Source organism: Danio aesculapii, chromosome 3, assembly GCF_903798145.1.
Source record: "Danio aesculapii chromosome 3, fDanAes4.1, whole genome shotgun sequence".
NCBI classification, from domain to species: Eukaryota; Metazoa; Chordata; class Actinopteri; order Cypriniformes; family Danionidae; genus Danio; species Danio aesculapii.
The window spans coordinates 10,777,600-10,804,042 of NC_079437.1; the positions used below are offsets into that span (position 1 = coordinate 10,777,600).

Below are 26,443 nucleotides of genomic sequence, written 5' to 3' on the forward strand. Positions count from 1 at the left end.
TGCCATGTGCTTTTCACAATTCACAATTCATCAGCTCATCATCTTCTTTCATATAACTTTGTCATGTTTGCTGTCATTTGACAGTTTATGACTTTAATGTAGTTGTGACGAACCCAATAGAGACATTGATGTATTAAATGTACAATTTACCATTGTTAATACTGGGTCTGAGAAGAATACTTGTACACCCCCCCCCAACACCCACTTTATCTCCTAAACTTTGCTCTCATGTTTAGCTGGTTTTGGGGTTTGGTATTTCACTCATGTTTGACAACGCTATGCTTAGGCTACAAGAAGAAACTGTTGATTGGGGAGAATGGCTTTTACTCAGTGTAGCCTCATACGCTCACTCATTGTAATAATAAAAATAAATTTCGATACAGTACAATGGCAAACCATTTACAAATATATTTTCAAGTGTTATACATGAAAAATAGTGGTGAAAAAATATGTGTGATTTAACTGTTATCTAATCTCTATCTACAGCATCATTGGACTGTGGCCTGGTTTGTTTTGTATATCAATTATCTCCACCTCCAAGTTGGAATGTAGCTACTCCTGCTTAATCTGTGCTACTGTCTAGGTCTGTGCTCATTTTTTAGGGTATAGTTGAGTGAGGATGGCGTTCATGCAAGCACTTCTTCATGTTTTCAGCACAGGAACAATAATCTGCTTTTTGCTGCTGCTCCTGGTTGCTTATCTCCTGTTCTTCAGGTCTCAAAGTGACGAAAATGAACCTCCAGGGCCAAAACCGTTGCCGCTGTTGGGAAATCTTCTAATGCTGGATGTCAACAAACCACACTTGAGCCTGTTTGAGGTAAGTATGAATGAGATCAGTCTTATTGCTCAACTGGTTCAGCTTTGTTTCTATTGGTTAATCAGTAGTGAATAATAAAAGTATGACAAAACTGTCTGATGAGTTTTTACAGCAAACATTTCTGGGTAAAACTTTAATATATGGTCCTATTCTCTCTATTAATTGTAACTTATGAACCTGTTGAACTCTTAAGTCAAGAAGCATTTTCTAAAAAGTAAAAACTACTGTTTTTTAGTTTTAAAATTAGTAAGTCAATATTAAGTGAGTTTTTCCTTAAAACAAGCTAATTATCAGCTAGCAGAGTAAGTAAAATAGATTATTAAATCAATTATTTAACTCACCCCAGATGTTTACCAACCAAGTTGTTACTTCTGCTGCTGCAAGACTTCATAAGCAAAAAAAAACTTTGTGCAAATATTAAAACACAATTTTTACTAGCAGCAATTCGTTTGCCTTTCAAAATACTAGATATGCAAATAATCTATAAAAAATACAATTAAAATAAAATTAATTAATTAAAAATAAAAAGATGTAGCCAAGTCACTCATTTTTAACAAAACCATATTTATCTTTTTTGTTCATGAGGATTGGTTTTATTATTTTGGTGGACTATTTCAAGGTTGAATCTATCACAAAAAGTCATCACATAGCAATTATCTGTTGGTTTGATTTGATTTCCTAGCTATCGTAGTGCATTGTGACTGGTGAACAGCTTAGAACTTTACTCGAGAATATTGTCACCTTTATACGCATGAACATTTTTGTTGTTTTGCCCGTCCTAACTTTCAAATTTCGGTAACACTTTATAATAATTACATACTATAAATAATTTATAAAGCATTAGCAAATAGTTAATTCATTATCTGTTAAGCATTAACTCTACATTAATACGCGCTAGTAAGCGGTTTATAACTGCAGCTACAAATGCTCTATTCTTGACTTACAACCACTTTTATAATGTGCTTATTAATTGTAATTTTATATTTGTTAATGATTTATTTTTCATTACTAAATTAAGTATTGCATTATTTACAAACCAGTTGTATTTAAAAGTAGTTGAGGGTTTTTAGGATCATTCAGAATGAGTTAGTAAATGATTAATAAACTATTGAAATCAACGTTTATATGTCTTATTATTCAGGCATATAGTAATGGTTACTATCTATGTTAATAAATGCTTTAATAACTCAACTTCATCTAGTTTTGTGACCAAATCTAAAGTGAGGACTATATATGCTTTATAAATCCCTTATAAATGACAAATAAAAGCTCAGTTAAATTCTAAACAGGAAAAATGACATTATTCATTCCTTTTCATTTAAAGATACACAAATGAAACTGTAAATGAAAAATAAATCTTTGTAATCTTATCTAAAATAAAATTACTGTAGAGTTTAAACATTGCATCTTATTATATTGTTAAATTATTATATTGTTGTTGTTGTTTTATCCAGTTTTATGTCGTATTTTGACACTCCTGTTATTCGGCAATTAAACTTTACAATAATTTTATTTCTTAGAAAAGATTGCAAAGATTATTATTCATTTGATTCTGAGCCTTTAGTTGTCATTTATAAGGGATTTATAAAGCGTAAATATTCCTCACTTTAGATTAGGTCACAAAATTGCATGAAGTTGAGTTAATAAAGCATTTATTAACATATTAGTTAACTATTAGTATATACCTGAATAATAAGATATGTAAATGTTGATTTCAATAGTTTATTAATCATTTACTAACTCATTCTGAATGATCCTAAAAACCCTCAACTACTTTTAAATACAACTGGTTTGTAAATAATGCAATACTTAATTTAGTAATGAAAAATAAATCATTAACAAATATGTAAGTACAATTATTAAGCACATTATAAAAGTGGTTGTAAGTCAAGAATAGAGCATTTGTAGCTGCAGTTATAAACTGCTTACTAACGTTTATTAATGTAGAGTTAATGTTTAACAAATAATGAATTCACTAGATGCTAATGCTTAGTAAATGATTCATGGTGTGTAGTTATTATAAAGTGTTACCAAAATTTCCATTGGTTGGATTTTTTAAATTCCAAAAGGCAGTGGTTCTTAATCACCGCTCCGTGGATCAATTGCTACTGGGCCACTCAATTTATCATTCATTATTTCCGTGTTATTTATTATTTGAGTCTGAACGATCTTTTAGTTTGAAAAATGACCATATTTGTAGCTTACCTCTTGGTCACTTGAACGCCAAACTTTAACCCTCAAGCAGCAAAAATGAGTAAGAAACAGACGTCTTTGGAAACAAATCAGGTGAATCCACCATGTCTGTGCAAGAAGATCAACTGCTGGAGATCGCAAATGATGGTGGCCTTTTAGGGGCCATTCGCATATCGCGTTATTTCTAGAATTGGCGCTTGATATTTTTAATGGATGTGCATGGCTGGCTTGCACGTAAGCGGCGAGACGTGCTCGCGCTTTCCAGACATACCGAGTTGAATAAATGCTGCGAGCACATCGCAAGTCACGTGACAAGAACTGACTGATCAGCTTCAGCTTGAAATGTATATACTGTATACATTTCGGTAGACTAATTACCTCAGACAAACACAGAACACCCAAACACTGCAGTACTTTGTAATTTTTGTCGATAAATAAAACTTGTATCAGAGTGACAGCAATGTTTTGTCAGCTTGCCATCCTCGCCTAACAACCTACGAACCATTGACCACCACCTCCCCACAGTCCACTGTTAAATTGTCAAGCGTTGACCGGTCTGCAGTGATAAAAATGTTGGAGACCACTGCTATAAGGGATACAGCTGCTGATACTCACATCAATAAAGCATAATTTTGTGACACTGTACAACAATAATTACAATTTTTACATTACTATAAGGGGTAGGTTTAGGGTTGCGGTACACATTAATAAAATACAGTTTAATATATATTTTGATGAATATTATCAACAATACACTGAATAAATACTCTTATTACATTACTGTGATGGTTGGATTTAGTATTGGGGTAGGGGTAGATGTTAATAAAATACAATTTAAGCCTCAGTCACGCTACGAGCAACTCACAGCAGCAAAGCGACAAGCGATCGTTCATTTCAACGGAGAGCGAGCGACTTCCAGCGACCTCCATCTACGTGAGTGACAGCGACCGTTGGCGACCAGGTGGGCATGTCAAGCAACGTGACAAAGTTGAGAATCCTTCAACTTTATACAAATGAAGAACGACTTTCTTGAGCGACAGCCAATAGGAGCACCAGTAAAGCTGACGCGATCCTCTCTCAGCTCGCTCAGAGACTGGTTGTATTCATGCTGTATAGACCTACACAGACCTGCGTTTGAAGCAAGTCATCACCCAGAGTGACAGGCAGCTACAAAGTTGCTGCTAGTGTGAATGAGGCATAATGGGTAATTTAATAAGTATTATAAATAATTTTCATTAACTTTCGACCACAGCTGTATCCCAAAACAAGGCTCGTAGTCTATTAAGCCATTTCCTGTAGTTCTTGAAAATAGTTTTATTTTTAAAAAATAAATATCTTTCTTTGAGACTTGTAACTTTTTATATATATATATACATACATATATATATATATATATATATCGTCCAAACATACTCTGCACACAAACCAACACATTTAAGGACCCCTTTCATTTAAATGCCTGTCATGTCTCTTTTAATCTTCATCAGATGGCAAAGCAGTTCGGCCCAGTTTTCAAAGTCTACTTTGGTCCGAAGAAAGTGGTTGTGCTTGCCGGCTACAAAGCAGTGAAGCAAGCGCTTGTTAATTATGCAGAAGCATTTGGAGACAGAGAAATCATGCCACTTTTCCATGATTTTGCTAAAGGTTATGGTAAGGGCACTTCAATCTCCTGAAAATCTATTTAAAATAAGTGATCAGTCATAATATTTATTGTGTAATTTGGGTAACACTGTACAATAACGTTCCATTAGTTAATGTATTAACAAATAATGAACAACACACAAAAATTGGATATTATTAATGCATTAGTAAATGTTACAAGTGATAAATGCTGTATTGGTTATTCTCAGTTCATGTTGGGAGGTACATTAACTAATCATTGTAAAGTGTGACCACTATTTATGCCCCCTTTTATGTAAAGCTTTCAGTTGATTTTGCATTTACAAACTTAGTAATTACTTTGTAGGAATTATATTTGCCAACGGAGAGAGCTGGAGAGAGATGAGACGGTTTGCACTCACCAATTTACGAGACTTTGGGATGGGAAAGAAAAAAATTGTGGAGAAAATCATCGAGGAAACATGCCATTTACGAGAGGAGTTTGAGAAGTTTGAAGGTGAAGTATGTTTATCATTTAGCCAAAAACGATTGATTGAAGCCAAAGTCAAAATTAGTAGCCCTCCTGTTAAATTTCTAGTTCTAATTTTTCCCAAGTGCTGTTTAACAAGATGTTTTCAACACATTTTTAAACATAATAGTTTTAAAAAATATATTTTTTAAATTTGTTTTTCTCTTTGCCATGGTGAAAATACGCACTATTTTATTAGTTATTTTCAAGATACTAGTTTTTAGCTAGGCGACGTGGTGGCGCAGTAGGTAGTGCTGCCGCCTCACAGCAAGAAGGTCGCTGGTTCGAGCCTTGGCTGGGTCAGTTGGTGTTTCTGTGTGGAGTTTGCATGTTCTCCCCGAGTTCACGTGGGTTTCCTGCCGGGTGCACCGGTTTCCCCCACAGTCCAAAGACATGCAGTTTAGGTAAATTGGGTAGGCTAAATTGTCCGTAGTGTATGAGTGTGAATGAGTGTGTTTGGCTGTTTCCCAGAGATGGGTTGCAGCTGGAAGGGCATCCGCTGCTTAAAACATATGCTGGATAAGTTGGATAAGTTCATTCCGCTGTGCTGACCCCAGATTAATAAAGGGACTAAGCCAAAAAAAAATGAATGAATGAATAGTTTTTAGCTTAAAGTGAAGTTTAAAAGCTTAACTACAACCCCAAATCAGTAAAAGTTGGGACAGTATAGAAAACGCAAATAAAAATAAAAATGGTGATTTATAAAGATTTTATTTAATGTGATCCTCATGATTGTTGTTGTTGTTGTTGTTGTTTTAAAAGAAACAGGTATTCTTCTTGCAACACATTCCAAAAAAGTTGGGACAGGAGCAGTTTAGGGCTAGTAATCAGGTAAATAGGTTAAATAATGATGTTATTTGAGATCGGTGATGTCAACAGGTGATTGTAATTATGATTTGGTACAAAAGCAGCATCCAAGAAAAGTCTAGTCGTTTAGGAGCAAAGATGGGCCAGGGATCGCAAGCTAGTCAACAAATACAAGAGAAAATGATTATTATAATGTTAATGTATATTATTATAATAATGTTATAATGTTATTATAAAATTATTACATTATAATGTGTAAAAACAATGTTCCTCAAAGAAAGATAGGAAGACATTTGGATATTTCACGTTCAGTGGTGCATAACATAATTAAAATATTCAAGGAATCTGAAGGAATTTCAGTGCGTAAAGGACAAGAGCGCAAGCCTAAACTGAACTACCATGATCTCCGAAACATTATTGATCTATAAGCGATATCACCACATGTGCTCAGGACTACTTTATAACTTTTGTCAAATACCACAATACAAAGTTACATCCTCTAATGCCAGTTAAAACTATTCTGTGCCAAAAGGAAGCCCTATGTTAACAGTGTCCAAAAGTGCCATTGACTTCTCTAGCTTCTGAGGCATCTGGGATTGACCCTCACACAGTGGAATCATGTACTTGGATCAGAAAAATCAGAATTTAAGGTATTTTGGAGGGAAAATGGATGCTTTGGGCTCCAGACCAAAGAAAAAAAGGATCATCCAGACTATTACCAGCAACAACTCCAAGAGCCAGAGTCTGTCATGGCCAAGTGTCCTTGGCAAAGGTAACTTGCACATCTGTGATGGCACCATTAATGCTGAAAAGTACATAGAGATTTTGGAGCACAATATGCTGCCTTCTTTTCCAGAGATGCACATGCATATTTTAACAAGACAATGCAAAACCACATTCTGCACACATTATGAAGTCCTGGGCGGAGGAAGAGGATACAGGTACTTGACTGGCCTGTCTGCAGTCCCGACCTGTCTCCAATAGAGAATGTGTGGCGCATTTTGAAGAGCGACAAGGAAGACCCCGTACTGTTGCCCACCTTAATACTTGTTTGCATGAAGAATGGGACAAAATTACGCCCAAAACTCTTTTTTACTTGGGTGTCTTCAGTCGCTAAATGTCTTTAAGCGTTGTGAAAAGGAACGGCAACATTACAAAGGGGTAAATGCTTTACTGTTCCAACTTTTTTTTAAATGTGTTGCAAGAACCAAAATCAGAATAAGTGTTTATTTTGAGAAAAAAAAAAACAATAAAAATGACGAGGAACTGTTTTTTCAAATTAACTCTTCATATAAAGATAAATACAGTCATATAGGCAGGCCTGGCAAATGTACTGAACACTGTGTGTGTGTGTATGCGTGTGTGTGTGTGTGTGTGCGTGTGCGTGTGCGTGTGCGTGTGCGCGCGCGCGCGTGTGTGTGCGCGTGTGTGTGTCCGTGTGTGAGTGTGTTTGTGCAGGAAAGCCTTTTGAAACCGCACAGCTCATGAACTACGCAGCGTCAAGTGTGATCTCCTCCATTGTGTATGGCCGCAGATTCGAGTATACAGACCCTCAGTTACGGACCATGGTGGATCGAGCTAATGAGGGCGTCAGATTGAGTGGATCAGCATCCATACAGGTTCACATATCAATTAAAAGTACTCTATGCTTGATAGACACACACTTGCATTTGTCATGGTAGAGACTTAGTCTTTGTGCTGCAGCTCTACAACATGTTCCCTTTCTTGGGTCCGTTGCTCAAAAACTGGACAAAACTCATGAAAAACCTACAGCTTGATATTAAAGAGGGAACAGAGCTGGTGAAAGGTTTACATCAGACATTAAACCAACAGGACCTCAGAGGATTTGTTGATTCGTTTCTTGTCCGGAAGCAGTATGCAGAGGTAATTTTTTTTAGATAGTTCTTTATTTTTTTTCAACCTATTTACCTCTATAGCTCTCAACATGTAATATTTGATCAGGATTCTGGAGAGAAGAATTCACATTTTCATGAACAGAACCTCATTTACACAGTTGGAAGCTTGTTTGTCGCTGGTACAGACACTACTGGCACAACACTGCGCTGGGGCTTACTGCTGATGGCCAAATATCCACATATACAGGGTATGACAGAAATAATGCAGACAATTTTGTAAATGCATTAAAGCAATATTCTGGATTCAGAACAAGTTGAACTCAACTGCAGCATTTGTGGCATAATGTGAATGCATTTTTTTTTGTTTATTGTTGTTGGAATAATTAATGAATTGAATCTAATCAAAAATTATAATGCTTTCTGTCTTATCAGAACGTAAACAAAAACCCCAATGTTCCCTTTATCAAAAATTACGATGTTTATTTTCATGGTTATCATGTGTTTAAGTTGTTATATTCATTGCTATTTCACTTATCTTGTGTTATTGAGTTCAGAAAGTAAGATTTAAAGGAATAGCTCACTAAAAAATTTAAATCCTGTCATCATTTACTCACTCTTCACTTGTCTCAAACCCGTTTGAGCTTCTGTTGAACACAAAAGAAGATATTTTAAAGAGCCCATATTATGGGTTTTTGAAAATGCTCTTCCATATAGTGTCACACAGCTCTCAGTGAAGTGAAATATCCAGCTAAGGCTTAAATCTGTAAGTGTACAGTGTTTAAAACTATTGATTCATCTACAAAGGAGTCGACTCATAGTGCTTCAAACGAGTCGTCTTGATAACGAGTCATTAGGTGTTTCGTGATGACGTGACTACGAAACACAAGTAGTTGCTGCGCAAACCCAGGAGATTTGAAACATGCGGCCCCGCCCACTAACAGAAAAAAAGCCCCCCCACACACACAGAGACCGGTCGAGTGTGTGTGTGTGTGTATGTGTGTGTGTCTGTGTGAAAAGGGAAGGTAGACTGTGACGGGGTAGGAGATCTCCTCGCCAGTTCTTGAAGTTTTTGCTCAATAAAATAGTTAGTCGTCTGTATTTTCTAGTCCATCGTCTGTATTTACATTCACCCACTGGCAGCCAAAATCCCCTATGAAGCGTGTATGCACTGTGACTACTTTTATATTGTTGATTGTCTGCTGGGCATTTCACTCTGTCTCGCGCTGAAGGCTGTCAGTGTCGACCAATCGCAGCAGGCTGTCATCGGTCCAATCAGCGCAGATTAGCTTCACGCTGAGGAGGGGTTTGGAAACAAATGAATCGCTGAACGATTCATATGGGAAGTCGCAGATTATAAGACCATGAAAGTGTTTTTTGACCTTGCATGCATATTAGACTGTTGTTGAAGACCCTTACATCAAAATATGACCCTATTTCATGTATAATAGGGGCTCTTTAAAGAATGTTGCAAACTGGTACCCATTGATTTCCATAGTTAGTCCTACTATGGATGCCAATGGATGGATGCCTACTATGGATACTATGGATGTTTTCCAACATTTTTCAAATATCTTTGGTGTGAAACAAAACAAAGACACTTGAAACCATGTGGGGTAAGTAAATTTCCATTTTGGGTTGAACTGTCTTTTTAAGTGTGATATATATCCACAGATCGAGTTCAGGAGGAGATTGACCAGGTAATCGGTGGGCCGACAACTGATTTCAGAAGACAGGAAGAACTTACCATATACAGATGCTGTTATTCATGAATCCCAAAGACTGGCCAACATAGTACCCATGAGCATCCCTCATATGACCAGCTGTGACGTTACCTTCAATGGGTACTTCATCAAGAAGGTCAGCAGCATGAATCTATAAATATAAAACCATAAAGTACTATAAGTCAATATAAATCCATAAAGTACCATGATACTGTAATGCACTGTTTTTGAATATGCACTACAACGGTTGTGCAATCACTTTGTTTGTAATATACAATGTAAATACCATATGGTATGACCACAGCAGGCATATGTTTTCTTATTGACCAGGGTACTTGTATATTTCCTCTGCTAACATCTGTACTGTGGGATGAGGATGAATGGGAAACACCCCACACCTTCAACCCCAATCATTTTCTGGATGAGCAGGGTCGATTTGTGAAGAGAGACGCATTCATGCCATTCTCTGCAGGTATCAGTTTCTTCCCGCTCAGCTTGATTTTTCATATTATTTTAAATTTCTTAAATATAAATTGATTTAAGTGTCAACTTTCTGGTGAAGTTAACTACTGTAATTGTTTGTTTAACATCTTGTTGTCCTTTCTGATACCTTCAGAGGATATATGGTGGTCCAGTATAGTGCACCATAAAAATTAAAGGTATAGTTCATCCAAAAATGAAAATTCTGTCATCATTTTATTAGTATTATTATTTATTATTTCCTTTATTTAGCCAGGAGATCACATTGAGACAGTACTGTCTCTTCTTCCAGTGAGACCTGGTCAAGACGGCAGGCAACACATAAAGTTTCACCTAAAAATCACACACAAAAAAACAATACCACAAAATTACAAAATCACCATTCGTAAAAAGGTCAGATCTTAAAAACAATTACAAGTACACTGTAAAAACTAAATCCACTGGAAAAAAAAACAGCAGCTGTGGTTGCCAATATTTTACCGTTAAAAATATGGTACATATCGTAAAAGTAATTCCTCATTTACACAGTAAACTACCATATTTCATTAATTTATAGATGTAATATGTCTGTATTTTGAATTACCAACATCTACACATCTTTACACAGTTAGACACGTTAACACAGCCATATGCAGGTGGTGATGGGAAAGTTACGTAATGAACCAATGCTCATCACAAACAACCTTTCCCACAAGCAGAAAAGTGTATCAGTGAAGGTGCTCAGTGTCATTCACACAGCTACTAAACACCAGTAGGGTAACTAAACTAAAGTCATGAAATAAACATTGTTTATCAACATTAGATGTAGCATAAATCTCTAATGTACAGAACTGATGTAGAAACAATTAAAAAGATCCATAATAGCGTCAACAAAAAGCATAAAAAGTGATGTGCCATGCAGGGAACTCTGGGAAAGTCAATTTACGGTTATTGGCCGTATATATTAAGGAAACATACTGTTAACCAGGTTTGGGATTTTTACCGAAGCATTTTTACAGTTTTTTACTGTTGAAATCACGGCCATTTTTTACAGTGTATCCTTTAAGACGTTGTACAGAAGATGTTTAAAAGTACTCCGAGTCAGAAGCGTTTCAAGATTAAACTGATTTTGCAGGTCAATACAAGCGCTAGGAGCATGAAACGAAAAAGGCAAGTTTGCCAAGTTCTGAAAAAACCCTTCGGACTGTTAGACAAATACAGGAACCAGATCTAGTGTGTTGGTTATTTATGTGAAATGTTAGCAAATTAGAAAGATAGGATGGTAGTTTACCTAAGAGAGCCTTTAAAGTAAATAACTACAAATTTAATTTTCTCCTTTGATTTAAAGATAACCAATCTAAGGAATCGTACAAAATACAGTGATGTGATTTATTCACACTACACCTGTTACACAAGTTTATTCAGTTTCTTTCCTAACCTTAAACACAAAAAGACGATATTTTGAAAAATGTTGGAAGCCTGTAACCATTGACATCTATAGTATTTGTTTTTCCTACTATTGAAGTCAATGGTTACACATTTTTAGCTGTCTACAAAATAAAGAAAGTTTAGAATCACTTGAGGGTTAATAAATGTGAGTAAATTATGTATTTTTTGTGAACTAACCCTTTAAAGAGCGGTCATAAGTTCAGAACAATAGGCAACAATAAGTTCACAGCAATAGTTCATTTGTTTAGTTTTGTAGGCAGTCTGGATGCTCTACTGTCCCACACAAAGTGTATGTTTAATTGTGGTGCTATTAAACATTTGTTCAGTGCAAGTGTAATCCTTTGCCTATCCTGGTTGAGCCGCTGGTTCAGAATCTCAGTGTGAAACATAAAACTGAAACATAAATTAGTTAATCCAAGCAGATCAGAGAACAAATACATTTTAAATTCTTATTTAATACAAATGTTTTGAGTCGAGTTCAATTTCTGCTTTGAAAAGTGACCATTTTTTTTTATAACCAGAGGGTTTTATCCTCCGCTCAGAATCCCGTTATATGTTAACAAAGATGAAAACAACTGATTTAAATACACTACCTGATAAAAGTCTTGTTTGTCGATCCCAGTTGTAAGAGCAACAAATAATCACTTGACTTCTAGTTGATCATTTGAAAAGAGTTGCAGAAGGTCGATTTTTCAGAGAATCATCTTATGAGCTGCATCCCAATCATCACAAATACTGCAGAAGACCTTATAGGAACCCACATGGACCCAAGATTCTCATAGAAATCCGTCAAGTTTGGTGAAGAAAAAAAAATCATGGTTTGGGGTTACATTCAGTGTGGGGGTGTGCGAGACATCTGCAGAGTGAATGACAACATCAACAGCCTGAGGTATCAAGACATTTGTGCTGCCCATTACATTACAAACCACAGGAGAGGGCAATTCTTCAGCAGGATAGCACTCCTTCTCATACTTCAGCTTCACATCTACATCAAAGTTCCTGAAAGAAAAGAAGGTCAAGGTGCTCCAGGATTGGCCAGCCCAGTCACCAGACATAAACGTTATTGAGCATGTCTGGGGTCAGATGAAGGAGGAGGCATTGAAGATGAATCCAAAGAATCTTAGATGACTCTGGGAAGTCCTGCAAGAACGCTTTCTGTGCCATCCAGATGACTTTATTAATAAGTGATTTGAGTCATTGCAGAGTGTATGGATGCAGCCTCCAAGTTCATGAGAGTCATACACAATATTAATTATTTTTCCACTGCAGCATGACTTTATATTCCATACTGTACATTATTTCTGTTAAGTGATAATACTTTGTCTAAGTAAAGTCAGACCTTACTGTCCTAATTAAATCATTAAAAACCAAGGCATGATTTTATTTTATTTTGGTCAAATAAGCGTAATCTAGAGGCCTTCGCCTTTCATATAAGCCACTTCTGATACCAAATGATCAACTAGAAGTCAAGTTATTATTTGTTGTTTCTAAAACTTGGATAGGCGACAAGACTTTTGTCAGATAGTGTATTTGTTCATTCCCTGTGCAATCCAGCTGTTAAATGGTTATTGTAGAATTTAAGTAATTGTTCTATTCTATTCTATTCTATTCTATTCTATTCTATTCTATTCTATTCTATTCTATTCTATTCTATTCTATTCTATTTGTTTCATGTGTTCTGTGAGATATATTGTACACTGTAAAAAAAATGTTGGATTCCACACAATCAATTTGTGTTGGGACAACATGAAGGAATTAAGTTAACTTATATTAGTTTTTACAAATTTAAGTGGATTGAACATAAAACAATTAAGTTGTCCCAAAAAAAACCTCCAGAATTGTGTTTCAGTTTATCTTAAATATGTAGTTTGATCAAACAGCAAACATCATTTTTAAATCTATTTTCCAGATTCTCGCTGCATCCAAATTGATGGGATCTAATAAACTTTGACTTTATCTTTGATCTGCTGCCAGATGTCCGGAGAATTTCCATTGTGTTGTGGCTTAATTTTGTTGTGCTTTTTAAAAGTTATTGTTTTATGCACTAATCAGCATTCATAGTAATATTGCCAGAAGTTTGTGTTCTCTCTTCCTCTTTCTCAGGTCGCAGGGCTTGTATTGGAGAGGGTTTGGCCAGGATGGAACTCTTCCTCTTCCTCACGTCTCTCCTTCAGTATTTCCGCTTCACTCCTCTACCTGGAGTGTCTGAAGATGATCTGAATCTCACACCAGTCACGGGCTTTACACTGAACCCGATTCCACATAAACTGTGTGCAGTGAAACGGTTGTGAGGTCTGTTACAGTAAAGTTGATCTCATGTGTTCAAACAGATGTCACTTGTATCTGTTTTTTAGACACAAAAATATTATTAAAGCATGATATAGAAATTCATCTAATCTATTTTCTAAATGCATGTCATTTTAAATGGTTTATACTGATGCATAGTACCAAGCGTCCTTCTAAGTACACCACAATATGAATTAAATGTTTTTTTTTTTACTAAAGGTATATTTTCTCAACACTTCAATGTAAACTTTACATGCTTTGGCAATTAATTTAAACTATGCACTGTTAATTGTTAAAATTACAATTTTAGCAACAATTTCACTTGATTTCAAAATGATGATGAGTGAATGAATAGGCAACAGGACCATATGCACACTGCACAAGCATGTAGAATGTCTTTAAAATGTGACATTGCATATACTACTAGCCTAGCATGCAGAATACAGCATTTTAACTTAGTTTAAAGGCTCCACTTGACATCATTTCGATAACTTAAAAAAAGACACAACCAAAAATGTTTCCTTTTTTAGTATTGTTGTCAAGTATTATTGTATTTTATTATATTACAGTTTGCATTATTGTGTTTGTGGAGGCTTTTAAAGCCTTCCTTCCTTTCCTGCCTGCTGTTTTTGAGGAACAGGAATATTAATTTCAGATGTTGGCATTTGGATGTTTACAAAACAGAAGAAGAGACATTCATTGAAACTATCAAAAAAGGATACACCAAATTATATACCAAAAATCGTGAAAGTATTTTGTTTCTTGTTGTTTTCTATATCAAAGTTTTCTATGTTGTATTTCTATGTAAAATAATTTTATGCCGAGTGCCATGCACTGTAAAAAATGCAGGGATCCACACAATTCATTCATGTTGTCCCAACACAAATCGATTAAGTTAACACCTTTAACTAATTTATGTGGATTGAACTTAAAAAATTAAGTTGTCCCAATGAAATCTTAAGAATTGTGTTGTTTCAGCTCATTATTTTGAGTGTGGAGAATTATTCACCCTTATTTTTTACATTTAATTTTCTTAAGTTTTTAAACCATTACATACAAACGTTTACAGAAAACTTTGCACAATTAATATTTTGATAGCCTATAAATTTAGTTAATTTATACCTAGTACTTCGAAAAAGGTTACTTCTGGTTTCATCTTGGACTAATTTATGGTTCTAGCAACAGTTTTGTGTATTTGTGAGAATTTAGAGACCTCTACAGTTTGGTTAGTGCAATTCACTGTCGTAATCACAGTCTGCTTATGGCAAGCCGTTTTGACTTTTAATTAATAACCCGTACTAGTATCTATTTTCATGTTACCAGTACTTATTTTTTTTAGATACTCATTATCTAATGAATAAGTACTGGTATTTAATACATAAGTAATAGAAACTATTAAATAGGTACTAGTATCTAATTCAAAAGTACTACTACCTAATGATAAACTACTAGTGCATAAAAATACTGTCCCCATCTGGAAAACATATAGTCCAAGCTGAATAGTTAATATCTCAATGAAAGATCCCATAGAAATCAATTCAATAGAATTTTTTTTTTTAAATCTGTTACTAGTAACAACAGAATAGTTACTATTCACTTTTAAAATAAGTACTAGTATCTAATAAATAAGATCTAGTATCTATTCAATAGGTACTAGTACCTATTAAATAGATACTAGTACCTATTAAATAGATACTAGTATCTAATGATTAAGTACTAGTGCCTAAAGAATAAGTACTACCATCTATTGCATAGGTATCTATTTAATATGTACTAGTATCTTATGAATGAAAAAAGAGTACTAACATAATAGACACAACTGTAAAAAAATCCGTAATTTTATGGTTTATTTTCGGCAGCTGGGGTGGTGGAAAAATTACGGCTGTTAAATTACAGAAATTTACCATGAAATAATGAACATTATAATACAGAAATTTACTTAAATTTAAATATCTGGTAAATTACTGTAATTTAACCTCTGTTATTTTACAGTAAACTTCTGTAATTTAACCGCCGTTATTTTACAGTGTGTTTTTTTTCCGGCACCCCAGCTGCTAAAAATAAACCATAAAATTACAGATTTTTTTTTACAGTGTAGCTAAAAACAAAGCCTTAGTGTCTAAAGCAGGGGTTCCTAAACTTTTTCATATGAAGGGCCAAAAACCAAATATCATTGAGAGCCGTGGGCAGAAGGTAATTATACCAAACCATATTACATTAAATTTGCCATGGGTAATTTTGTATTTTATTTGATAATATTTCAAAATAAATAAAAAACATTACTTTAAATCGTATTAACTAATGCAGTATATATTTTTAAATCATAATATATTGCAATAAAAACATAAACAATCACATTTATAACAAAGTGGAGCTCAATGCTGAATGTCAAGCAGAATCTGCCTTTGCCTTGATATGCTTGATTTGAAACATTTAATTTCAGTTAGCTTTTAACAATAAAACAAACAAAAGGTTACATTAAACTTGAATTGACAATTTCAAAAGGATTCCCATTAATCTCCTTCTCTTCTCAGATTGAATGGCGGGCCAAACCAAAGGTTACATGGGCCAACTTTGGCCCAAGGGCCCTTGAAAGAATAGACACTAGTATCTATTTAATAAGCACAAATAGCTAATGAATAAATACTATTCATTCATTTTCTTTTCTGCTTAGTCGCTTTATTAATCTGGGGTCGCCACAGCGGAATGAACTGCCAACTTATCCAGCATATTTTTACACAGCGGATGCCCTTCCAGCTGCAACCCATCACTGGGAAACATCCATACACACTTATTTACACACATACACTACAGACCATTTATCTTACCCAATTCACCTATAGCGCATGTCTTTGGACTGTGGGGGAAACCGGAGCACCCGGAGGAAACCCACGCAAACACGAGGAGAACATGCAAACTCCACACAGAAATGCCAACTGACCCTGCCGGGGCTCGAACCAGCGACCTTCTTGCTGTGAGGCAATCGTGCTACCCACTGTGCAGCCCTTTACAAGTTCTAGTAGTTAATGAAAAAGATACTAGTATCTAAAAAATTATTACTAGTAACATGAAAATAAGATACCTAGTACGGGTTATTGATTAATGTCAAAACGGCTTGCCATAGGCTAGTATACCTGTAAAATTGACACTTCAAGAGAAAAAAAGCGTATTGTGCCTCTTTATGTAATCTAACTGTTATTGATATCTGATAAATTCGTAGTTCAATATTACTTGGCTTATTAGTCTAACACAATGATTTTGCAAAACGGAATTGTAGGATATGACTCATCTCCGGTCTGAGCTGTCAGTGAACGTCTGAGAGGTTTGATTGAGTAATGCGTCCTCGAATACCGCGAAGCTTGACGTACAGTTTCGGGAAAGAAGATTGAACCCATTCGCCTTAGAAATAATTTCACGAAAAAATTATTGGACACTCCCTTGCTTTTATTTGGGTTTTGATGAGAAGTCTGTCCGAAATGTGAGCGCGCTCAGACGTCAACCTGTGTGTGTGTGTGTGTGTGTGTGTGTGTGTGTTTGTGACATATTTGGACACAAATCTGTATAATGACATGGGTATTACACAAGTATTACAAGGCAATGGTGACTTGTGAGGACATTGCTGATGTCTTTATTTCTCATGAAGTTGATCAATCATACCGAATGAGTTTTTTTTTTCAGAAAGTGAACACTGCAAACAGCTTTACTGCGAGGGCTGGCTTTAGGGATATTGTAAATGTCCCCACAATTCACAAAAACAAACTCGTGTTCGTGTTCAGCTCCTCCCTTCATTCAGTACAGTGTGCGTGTGGTGTGTGTGTGTGTGTGTGTGTGTGTGTGTGGTTGTGGCGTGTGTGTGTGTGTGTGTGTGTGTGTGTGTTTCACAATGTCAAAACCTGAAGAGAATAGAACAGCTGTCTCGAGTGAAGACTCGCTGTTGTATTGGAGAGCTCTGTGATTATGGCTGTAATGGAGACCTTGCTCATGCCTGTGTCCACCACAGGAGTTTTACTTGCTGCAGTGCTGGTGTTTCTTGTTGTTTATCTACTCTCCATCAGCTCCAGCTCCCCTGAAGATCCTCCATGACCAAACCACTGCCACTTTTGGGGACTTGCACACACTGGACCTCAAAAAAACTGCACGTGAGCCTCTGGGAAGGAGTTGCTGCTTTGGTTTATATTTCTTACATTAGGCTTATGTAGTTTATTTCTTACCTTGTTTTAAATAGTTCAGGATTGTAATTGTTTCTAAAAGAATTGACATGTCCAATTGGCATTTTAAAAGTCTTTCCTAATAATGGAAATTGCATGAAAAAATGTGTAGCTAAACATTTGGTATAAGACCGTCTTTAAAGTTTTTTTTTTTGCCATATAATAAAGCATAAGTAAGGCAAAGGTCCTTGCTGCTTGCTTTTTCTTTCTGAATGTGATGTATTCTGATTGATTATGTCTTATTTAATATGTCTGTTAAGAGGAAATATAAAATAATTATTTCATATTATTTTATTTCAAACCTGAATGTTTGAGTGTGAGAGAATTTGATTCCTGTAAAGGTAGACAATTACTAAATGTCAGCTCTTGCCTATTAAAAAAAATATTAAAAATGAATATGCGGTGAAAATAACTACTTTGTTCAATTTGCTTGCAAGTTTAACAAACAATTACCAAAGAATACCTTGTAACATTAAAAATAACATGGCATTTCAAAGTAGAAAGACGGAAACTTCAACCCAGTCTCATTCTGAATATGTACCCCTATAATCATTTCTGGAGAGAGCAAATACATCCCAGGAGCTTTGTTTTTTGCAGTTTTTGTTTTCGCGAATCCACCAGTGGCCGCTGCGACTGCTGACCAACCGACTGATAAACCCCACCCCACCCCAGGGAACGTAGTCATACCGCCCCTAGCGTTGTTTTAAAGATGAAATGCAGCCTTATGTACCACATAATTCGCGACCTCTAGAAATGTATATAGGGCTATGTTTTCAGAACAAGCCTATGATGGAAAACATGGATTTACAATTAGCATTTAGTCACATCTTACTTTAATCTTTTTTATGTATACCTTGGGCCGTTAGTGACACAGGGCATCATTCACAAGACTTTTTTTTGTATTCTGTCTATTTAAACAATATAACCAGAAAATTGTAAATTAATAATGTTAATAATATTTTTCTAATTAATGATTTGGGTTGTCAGAAGTCAGAATTGTACCAACCAGTACTGAATTTCTAAAAATATGATGACCAGCATTTCCTGCTAACATTTTAAGCACTGTTGAGGGGATTCCTAAACACCTCTGATTGCCATTGAGTTCACATGCTCAATAGATATGCCTGTGATAGGCTAGAATCAGTTATGGGTGTTAAGCTGGCGGCCACACTAAACTTTTCTCCCCATAGACTTCCATTCATACGCACGGGAATGTGTCAGACCAGAAACGCAGGTCATGCGTTAAGTTTCGCAGGTCTGATGTCTAATCATCTTGTTTAATCCAGCCACTTTCACAGTGCCGTACAACAAAATTTTGCAAGCTCAAACTCTAGTGTGACTGCAGCTTAATTTCTCTTAAAGTTTGGAGCCCGGCTGCTAGTCAGCGAGCCAATCTGAAACAATGAATAACACCTGTTTCAGATTGGTCCGCTGACTAGCCGAGCATGCTCTCCCTCCTTATTGGGCGTTTGATCATGCTTACCTCTTCACCCACTTGCCTTAAATACCATATATTCAACAGTTCTGTCTAAATAAATTAGGAGAAGCAGAGAAATGTTTTTGTTATTTGTTTTTATATGTATTGTTATTTAGATAGTTAGGGATAACTTAATTTTTAAACTAAAGGTTATATTTGTCCAACAATATATTAATATTATGAATCAATTAATAATCCATATGACATTAATGTAAATAATATTATTAAATAAACACACACTATGTAATCTTCGCCACTAGAGGGCACAGATTCACAACAAACAATGGTGTATATGTTTGATGACGGAGTGACTTTGGGTGGAATCGTGGGGAGTTGTGGTCTTCATTACATCTTACACTAATACATACCTATTAGCTAGTATGAAGCGAGTAAGGCTGAAGGCATTATGAAAGTTTAATGCAGCTGTTATAGAGATAAATCCTTGTTAGATATTAAAGACCTGTTGTTGTTAAGGGTTAAAGGGCCAAGAAACCTTCTTTCGTGGATTTTTAAAGGCATATTTCACTAAATATTAACATTTAGTTCCATTCAATTGTTTCTAAACATTTATGTATATCTTCTGTTGAACACAAAATAAGATATTCGGAAGAAGGTTGAAAACCCAGCAGCTACGGACATCCATAATAGGAACAAAAAATAATCATGGCTGCTGCTTCCAACATCCGCAGTATGTTCTTCTCTGTGTTCAGAGTAATGATGACAGAATTTTCCATATTTGGGTGAAATATCACTTTAAGATCTCACTTAAATGCTTACTTGTTCATCAGTTGTAGCTAATAACAGCTAATAAAACCGAAATATGTTTGCATTAATCTGTTTTGGGTTTCACAGCTGTCTAAGAAGTATGGTCCTGTGGTTTAAAGTGCATTTAGGACCAAGAAGGTTGTAGTTCTGGCTGGATATAAGACAGTTAAGCAAGCACTTGTGAACCAGGCCAAGAAGAATTCGGAGAAAGGGACATTACACCACCGATATTCCAGGACTTTAATCAAGGACAAGGTAAAACATCACTATGCAATTATGTGACACTGCATGTGTGGCTCTTGAGCTTAATCATTGGCAGCAACCATATAAACTATATAAAACCATATAAACCATATAACCCATATAACTATATAAAAATATAGGATTAAAAATAAGGTAAAAGTTATAATGTGGTGGCAATTTATGAATATGGGATAGATGTGTAGGCAACTGTGTAGGATAAACTTTTTAAACGATAAGAAAAATGTACATAAACTATGATGGATACACATTATTGAATAAATACAAAAAAGTAAGGTGATGTTGCTTTAAAAGAACATGTTGTGATAAAAATCAAACTGCAATGGGATGGCAGTATTGGACAAACCATGAACTGACCACATATTTTCATGAGTTTCTGATATTTTAATTTGTTTCACTTTGTTGGATGCTCCCTACTAAGCTTGTTACTCATGACCTCTGTACTGCAAATTCTGCCCCCTTAATTGCTGCTTCTAGCTACAGGGCACTTTTTTAGGTAACACCTTACTAGTACCCAGGATGGACCCTCTTTTGCCTTCAGAACTACCTTAATCTTCGTGGCATAGATTAACAATGTACTGGAAATGTTCCTCAGAGATTTTGGTCCATATTGACATGATAGCATCAGGCAGTTGCTGCAGATTTGTTGGCTGCACATCCATGATGTGAATCTCCGGTTCCACCGTACTCCAACTGTGCTCTATTGGATTGAGAGCTGGTGACTGTGGAGGCTATTTGAGTACAGTGAACTCATTGTCATGTTTAAGAAACCAGTCTTAGCTGATTCGCGCTTTATGTCATGGTGTGTTTTCCTGCTAGAAGTAGCCATCAGAATAAAGGGATGGACATGGTCAGCAACAATACTCAGGTAGGCTGTGGCGTTAACACAATGCTCAATTAGTAATAATGGGCCCAAAGTGTGCCAAGAAAATATCCCCCACCCTGTTACACCTTCACCACCAGCCTGAACCGTTGATACAAGGCAGGATGGATCCATTCTTACATGTTGATGATGCCAAATTCTGGTTCTACCATCCGAATGTTGCAGCAGAAATCGAGACTCATCAGACAACAGGCAACATTTTTCCAATCTTCTATTGTTCAGTTTTGGTCAACCTTTGTGATTTTTAGCCTTAGTTTCCTGTTCTTAGACAGGAGTGGCATCCGGTGTGGTCTTCTGCTGCTGTAGCCCATCCGCCTCAAGTTTCGATGTGTTGTGCATTCAGAGTTGTGCACTCTTCTGCATACATCGGTTGTAAAGAGTGGTTATTTGAGGTACTGTTGCCTTTCTATCAGCTGGAACCAGTCTGGCCATTCTCCTCTGACCTCACTGGATATTTTCTCTTTTTTGGACCATTCTCTGTAAACCCTAGAGATGGTTGTCATGAAAATCCCAGTAGATTCTTAAATACAAAAAAATTAGCAGTTTCTGAAATACTCAGACCAGCCCGTCTGGCACTAACAACCATGCCACGTTCAAAGTCACTTAAATCACCTTTCTTCCTCATTCTGATGCTCAGTTTGAACTGCAGCAGATTGTCTTGACCATGTCTACGTGCCTAAACGCATTGAGTTGCTGCCATGTGATTGGCTGATTTAAACAATTGCAATAACAAGCAGTTAGACAGGTGTACCTAATAAAGTGGCCGGTGAATGTATATTAAAACATTGGTTTGGTCAATCTAAAATCCGTCAGCCAAAGTCCGTCATCAAAGTGTTTCAGTATTATTATGTTTCTCTACTCCAGAACTATTTTGAGTGTCTGCTAAACCCATAGATCATCTTACACCTTCAAAAGCCACCATGCATTCACTGCATTTAATTTTCGTCATCATCTGAGGCACAAGTGATTTGTTATATAGCAAAAAACTCCCACGGTGGCTTCTCCTGCCACACCAAATTCTCTTTTCTGTTTTGACATTTGGCACCAGGAACTAATGATTTTGTTCTCTTTGACTCATTAGATGAAAACTGCTTTAATTGCAAATGTTTTATGTGATTTTCTAGTTTTGAGCAAATAATTCTCATCTTTGGATGGAAACATGTCTGTTTTTCTTCAGGAATTGTCTTTGCAAATGGTGAAAGGTGGAGGACGATGAGAAGATTCGCTCTCTCGACTCTTCGAGACTTTGGAATGGGCAAAAAACTGAGTGAAGAGAAAATCGTGGATGAAACGCGTTATCTGCGGGAAGTGTTTGAGAAGTTTGAAGGTACTGTAGAGCGATCGGCGGTGCGAATGCCTTACTTTTCTACATATTCATTTACGTTAAATTTCCCCTCTGTTTGTATATGCCTTGCAGGCAAACCATTTGATACAACCCAACCGGTAAACTACGCCGTTTCCAACATCATCTCTGCTATTGTTTATGGGAAACGGTTTGAATATGAGGACCCAACGTTTCAGGATATGGTGAACAAAGCAAACATGAACATCCGTATGATTGGTTCTGCTGTGATACAGGTACTCACCAGTGGGTTTTTTTTTTGTGCAAAATTAATTTGTGACAGTGTTATTTTAGTATCAAGAATATTTAAAACAAAACAAAGGTTCCAAATGGCATCTTTCACAGACAATCCTGCAAGTTGTCTGCACATGATAGCCCCTTTAAACTAAATGAAAATAGGAAAAGTATTAACCTTGGTTCCTCATGCTTGTGTAGACCAGTCGTGGATCTAGCTTTAGGTGATCCTTATATGGTAACCTGAAACCGCTCCATACAGATGGAATTTAAAGAATTTTAAAATAATCGGAAACCAAACTTTGCTTGGGCTTCAACTGGAGGTTTCCAAAGTGCCATAAAAGAACCATTTTTTAGTTCTCCAAAGAACTTTCCAGTGAACAGTTCTTAATATATACAGCTGGAGTAAGAATTATTAAACCCCCTTTGATTTTTTTTTGATTTTTTAAATATTTCCCAAATGATGTTCAACAGAGCAAGGAAATTTTCACAGTGTGTCTGATAATATTTTTTTCTTCTGGTCTTATTTGTTTTTATTTTCCTTTTAAGCTATATTTTTTTCGATAGTCTACAGAACAAACCATTGTTATACAATAACTTGCCTAATAACCCTAACCTGCCTAGTTAACCTAATAAACCTAGTTAAGCCTTTAAATGTCACTTTAAGCTGTATAGAAGTTTCTTGAAAAATATCTAGTCAAATATTATTTACTGTCATCATAGTAAAGATATAATAAATCAGTTATTAGAAATGAGTTATTAAAACTATTATTATTATTATTATTATTATTATTACTATTATTATTATCTGTTAAACAGAAATTGGAGAAAAAAATAAACAGTGGGGCTAATAATTCGGACTTCAACTGTATATATATATATGTAAAAAACAATTTAATAATCTAATCTTTTATTTTTTATTTAGTTATTTATTTTTTTACGAACATTACGACATTTTGTGGAATGTAAAAATTCCATAGATAAAGTTCCTGAGTCAGAGATAAAAAAAAATCATCTCTCTTTAAACATTGGTTCCATAGTGCATTTTGAAACTAAATTTAGGATTATTTTAATGTAATATTTAATATTAGATAATCCTATTCAGGTTTTCCTGCACTTATATCATCAAAGCATCCCATCATCCTGGTAAATTTCCCATAGCATTTAAATTGTCTCTGCTAACCCCACCTCTTAAGAAACATACTCTAAATACAACACTTTCATAAAACTACCATAGTCCACAATTAACCCTTGCTCCATTAGTTGCTAAAACACCCAAGCATGTTGTGTTCAACCAAAGCTCGGCCTTTGTTCCCCTGAGACTGGAAAAATTGTCAAAATTGTTAGTACTCATCTTGATGGACCTGTAAGCTGCTTTTGACACTGTTAACCACCAAATTCGCCAATCAACCCTCTTGACAATATGGAATACCTAATGAGGTGCCTCAGGGCTCAGTTTTAGGACCGCTTTTCTTCTCTATTTGCATGATATCACTAGAGTCTGTAATTGAGAAACATCATTTTTCGTATGACTTTTATGCTCATGAAACACACAAAACTACATCTCATTTCAACCTAATACTCTTTTGTAGAGGTTTGCATTACCACGGCTGTACCGCAGGACCCGACCAGGTTTCTTGCGGCGTGGGAATAAATTTCGGTCACACTTTATTTTGATGGTCCGTTTGTTGAATAAAGCTACATTGCATCTACATGCCAACTAATTCTCATTAGATTATAAGTAGACTGTTAGGTTGGGGTTAGTGTAAGTTGACATGTACTTGCAAAGTTTCTTATAGTCAGTGAAATGTCTGTTGAAGGAGCAGTATCCGCAGATATTAAGCAGACAGTCTACTAATACTCAAAAGGACCATCAAAATCGAGTGTTACCTAAATTTCCAAATAAAACACGGTTGCGGTTGGTAACTTTGAATGGGAGCAGGTGGTCTAACAATATAGCGCTCCCGAGATATATATATACTGTATATAGACAAAGAGCGTGCAAGAGAGCATCCGATGTGGTGCTGTGTGTCGCTTGTTATAGGCTGTCTGGTCTCTAGCATCCAGCTGGGTGTTTTTTGGGAGGCATATTTAATCGCTATACATTTTACATTTTTCATGTCTTATCACAGAGGGGCAAACAAAACTGCCATTTAGCCTACAATCCTTGCACAACCTACAATTTTATCTGTTATCTCTGTCTTTTGATAGTGCCCAATTTTAATGTAAGATTTAGGAAACCAGATCTGAGCAGATCTCTACTCTGTTGTGTTTCTGATCTCATTTCCAACTGGATTAAAAAAACATTACAATCAACTCAGCCCTACATAATTGTTGATTGATGATCTTTTGAATTTCACAGACTGCATTGTTTGAATGGTTAGATTTGCCCTATAACATTAGGAAGCATACAAAATGTCAAGCTCTTGTTCTATTGCCGTGCCTTCTTGGCAGAACCTTCAGTCAGTACTATCAAACCTATGAAATTGTACAGTATTTAAAAAGACAAAAAGAACAGGTCACACTTCTTTTCATCAAATCACTGTTTTCTAATTGCTGTGTGCATTAAATTGAGTTCACAGATAGACTTTTGCCAGCAAAGCAACCTGCTTGCACCTCATGATGCATCCCTTTAGCAAAATTCTACTTAATTTACATACTTTTTTTACAGTGGTGGAGTGACCGGCCCAATTCAACCCAATCAGTTGAGTCTTTGTGATGTCATAGAAGATTATTTTGGATTCCACAAAGAACCTTTTGCTTAAGAGTTCTTAAAGAGCAACTGTAAAGTGTAAAGACTATCTTAACTATTATAACAATGAACCATTTTCCAAAATAAACTATCATTTGTGAAGCTTACTTATAAACTGATTTCGAGAGGATCATGTGCTTATGATTGACCACAGCTGGTCCTGCTTCAGCTAACACATGATTCACCAATCAGATGATTCCTAAGTCACCATAAATAACCAGAGTTTCTTACCTCAGTTAACTTCGTCTTGAAGAATCCCCCCTTCCACCCTTACTCCTCCTCCCTTTTCCTAGATTGGGCGGCATGATGACCCAGTGGTTAGCACTGTTGCCTCACAGCAAGAATGTCACTGGTTCAAGTCTTTACCAGGTTTCTGAGTTTACATATTTTCCCTTTGCTTGCGTGGCTTTTCCCCAAGTTCCCCACTTTCTTTCCACTGTCCAAAGACATGCGACATAAGTGAAATGACCAAACCAAATTGGGCCCATAGATGAGCTCTTAGTCGGCAGTATATCTCTCCATAGCAATCCCCTAATTTATTAGCCATAAATAAGCAGGGGACTTCTCGAGATCTATCTGAGCACAAACTCCCCTCTCGCCCTGCAAACAGGAGGGAGCCCTGGGCTCGAGGATCTTATGAGCTCAGAGCTCTCTCCCGGGCATGCGAAACGTGCTTTATAATCAATCATCAGCTAAAGTGTGAACTCTTGAAGTGGAATTAAATGTTCAGCAAATGATGACAATAAAAACCTACATTTTTAGCAGTGTACTGAATCACATGCACAAGTGCTATTAAAATAGCTGT

General features: G+C 36.0%; 1 protein-coding gene and 1 pseudogene across 1 annotated transcript in view; both read left to right on the top strand.

Moving 5' to 3' along the window:
* LOC130217264 (uncharacterized) overlaps positions 1 to 26,443 on the top strand; it is a 64,965-nt gene that overhangs the window by 27,826 nt on the left and 10,696 nt on the right. The window lies entirely within an intron of this gene.
* On the top strand, positions 605 to 14,211 carry LOC130220867 (cytochrome P450 2K1-like; annotated as a pseudogene).